A 3879-nucleotide genomic window follows, 5' to 3' on the forward strand; every position below is an offset into this window, starting at 1 on the left:
CACAATACTCTTTGAAGGAAGATAACAAAATACAATCGACACAAAGCAGCACAATGTCCAGTATCCATTTAGAAACTGTTAGACTTTAAAGAAACAGGAAATGTGATCCATAGATGTAGTAAAAAATCAGTCAACAAAGACAGTCCTAAAAACACAGAGATGGTGGAATTATCAGACAAGAACTTAAAAGCTATTGTAAATATTCAAAGGTTTGAATAAAAACATGAACACAATGAAGAGTGAAACTAAAGAGATGTAAAAGGACTGAATGTATATCCTAGAGCTGAAAGATACAATATCTGAAGTGAAAAATTCACTGAGTGAGATTAATAGTACTTCAGAAAGTGTGAAGGAAGATCAGGAAATTCATAGCTATAGTGTGTAACAGCATTAAGTGATCCAATATGAATGTAAATAAAGTCCAAGAAAGAGGAGAGGCAGAACGAAATGTGGGAAAGTAAAGGCCAACTTCCCCCAAATTAAAAACCAAACCAAATCAACCTATAAGCCCACAAATAAAAGAAGCTCAATGAATCCCAAGCAAGGTAAGTACAGAGGAAACTACATCAAGGCACATCATATTCAAATTGCTGAAAACAAGTTATAAAGAGAAAAATCTTAAAGGTAGTCAGAGAAAAAGGATACATTTTATAGAGGAAATGGAGAATGATTTCTGAATTCTCTTCTGAAACCATGCAAACCAGATGATTTTTAAGTGCCGAAAGAAATTTAAGAAAACAGTGAAAAATCCCTAAAAAATAAAGGTGAAATAATGACATTATCGGGCACAGGTGACTTATGGTTACCAAAGGGGAAAGGGAGTGGGGAGGAATAAATTAGGAGCATGGGATTAATGGATATGCACCACTGTACATAGAATAGACAAGCAACAAGGATTTACTGCATGGCACAGGAAACTATATTCAGTATCTTGTAATGGCCTAGAATGGAAAATAGTCTGAAAAAATATATAACTGAATCATTTTCCTGTACATCTGTAACTAACACAGTATTATAATCAACTGTACCTCAAAAAAAAATAACACCCCATCACCCATCCCACCCCTCCATGGTTACCTCTAGTCTACTTTCAGTCTCCGTGAGGTTGCCTATTTCAGTTATTTCATATAAGTGGATCATATAATGTTTGTCCTTTTGTATCTGGCTCTTTTCACAATGTTTTCAAGGTTCATCCACACTGTAGCATGTTATGTGTTGCGGAAAAATGTGTTACAGCTCAGTGTCATAGCTCAGTTGTGACAGCAACCTGGATCCGGGCAAGAGACCAAGCAGCACTCCGAGAGTTGGAGAACTCAGGTTAATTACACCAGCAGGCCCAGAGGAGTTAACACTGCAAGCTCTGGACCCCATCTGTAGGTTTACACAGGCCTTTAATAGGCTGCCAGTTTACACTTTGCAACATCATATGCAAATAAAGTATAACAGGAGTTGACCAACCAGGAACAAGCTTTGTAGAAATAGACCAATCAGGAGTGAGAGAAATAACCAATCATGAGTGAGGGGAATGGACCAATCAGGAGTGAGAGTAATAACCAGTCAGGAGTGAAGGAAATAACCAATCAGAAATGAGCTCAGGGAACCAATAGGATTTTAGGGGTAAGTAAGCCGTTTCAGAGGCAAAAAGTGAGATAGAGCCTCTGGGCCAGGGAACCGGATGGTGCTGGCAGGAGAGTAGTGGCCCTGCTTGGGGGCCCTGCTGGGTTTTTTTATGGGCTTCCCACCTCATTCCCCCCTTTTGATGCTCTCTTTAACATCTGTCGCGAGCATCAACCTTAGAGTGGTGTCCCTTATTCATCATTGGGTTCTTACTGGTCCAGGGGCCTGTACTGAGTAACTAGTAGCAGTAGTCTCAGTGACTATTTGTGAACTAATGAAATGGGTAATGAGATTAAGGATGCAGGGACCAAACAGCAGTGCTAGAAGGATCATGAGGAGGGGGCCTGCTAAGGGGAGGAACCAGGAGGCCCAACTCCAGAGGTTATTTCACTGTGCCCAGGAATTTGCTAATTCCTGATTTCTGCGTTCAACTCGATCTTGTAGTTTTCGGACCGTATTTCTGACAATTCATGGTTGATTTACATAGAAACAGCATTCTTCATTTAGGAAGGGACAGAGTCCCCCCTTTTCGGCGGTGAGCAAGTCTAAGCCCCTCCTGTTCTGTATGACTACTGCTGCTAGGGAGTCCAACTGGTTTTGTAGAGTCATAAAGGACTCAGCCACTTGTTTTAAGTCTTCAGTGACCTCAGCAGATAAGTGCTGGTAATAGTAGGATGCTGAGGCTATTCCTCCTATTCCTGTGCCCACTCCAGTTGCTATTCCCAGCCCAACGAGTAGTGGTATTGACAGGATGGCCCTTTTTGATCGAGTATGGGCCATCAGGGGTACAGGAAGGCTCTGGTTATTAGGTATTATGTCCATCTGAGGAGTAATGAACGCCAATGGGCAAGTACCTGTCCAACTGGCTGGCAGGCACTGGTAGGCACGTGCCCCACATACAAAAAAGGTTCCTGGGCTCGGTGTGCACCAGAGTTTGGCAGGCACACAACCATAAACAGTTGTGCAGTTATGGGCTTGGGCACACTGGGCAGTGGCCAGATTTCCTACAGGATGTTTTGTCCCCAAGTTGTAGATGCAGTCAGGAGCCATATGGGCCAACTGTACATTAAATGACTTGGGGCTCACGTCTGCAGAGTCTGGGGACCACCCAGGGTGGATTGGGCTGGCTACATGCTGGAGGGGGCCGGGATGCAGGCAGAGCCTGCAATCACTTGCTAGTTTTGGGTTAGTAGCATTAAGAAGGTGATGGACCTTGTTTATTAAGGGATTTATTTGGGGGTCCTGGTTATAGAGCATGGACCTAGGTCTATTTTTCTTTTCCCAGTTCTTGCTCGGTCTATAGAAGGGCCCTGAGCGTGTGGGCCAGGGGTTTTTTCTGGGGAGTAGGTCCCTGCCAAATGCAATTTGGCGAATGGGTCTCATTGGAATCCCTGTCATGGAAAGATACGTCAGCAACTACTTTTATAAGAAGGGTTTGGGGTTTCATCATTTTCAACAGGGAGGTATGGTTCCTGTTAGCAGACACTGACTGACCATTAGGCTTCCTATTGTAGAGAGAGAGTACAGCTGGTATTAGTTTCTGGCCTGTGTGCCAATCCTGGGATGCAGTGGCAGTCAGTCCTACAGCTAGTAATAAAGTAACAATACTCAATAAAATAAAGTAACGGCAGCAGTTCTTTTTACGTTTTGATTGGTGGTTCCTCAGGCTCCTGCCGTGCATTGACTAGCCAGCTTCCAGGTGTGGCTAGAGCAAGGCTTGGCGCTCTCTGGCAGGTGAGGCGGGCGTCTCTGGCTCCGACTGCAAGTGGCTCCTCAAGGTCCTGGTTGATTCACCAGACGTCCTCGTCTTGCGGTGGTGCTTCTCTCTTTACTCTGGTGCGATGAGTCCACGGGGCGATACCTGCAACCCTAAGAGCTGCTGGGATGGTTAGTATAACTGAGTAGGGGCCCCTCCAAGTGGGTTCAAGGGGCTCCTTTCTCCAATCTTTTATGCAGACTTGATCTCCCGGCTCATATGGGTGTAACATTGTTCCCAGTGAGACTGGGATCCTGTCAGTTACCCACCTATGGTCTTTCCGCATAGTTTTTTCGAGGCCCTGCCTTTGTTTATGAAGTTCTAAGCTTCCTACCTCTCTAACTTTTTCTCCTAGTAACATCAGAGGAGGGGGGTTCCCATATAAGATTTCAAAAGGGGAGAATCCCGTCTTGGACCAAGGGGCATAGAGTACCCACTGGAGAGCCAGGGGCAGAGTGTCAGTCCAAGGTAGTTGAGTTTCTCGACCGAGCTTTATCATCTGCTTT

This window comes from Camelus dromedarius, chromosome 17 (assembly GCF_036321535.1).
Source record: "Camelus dromedarius isolate mCamDro1 chromosome 17, mCamDro1.pat, whole genome shotgun sequence".
Classification (NCBI taxonomy): Eukaryota; Metazoa; Chordata; class Mammalia; order Artiodactyla; family Camelidae; genus Camelus; species Camelus dromedarius.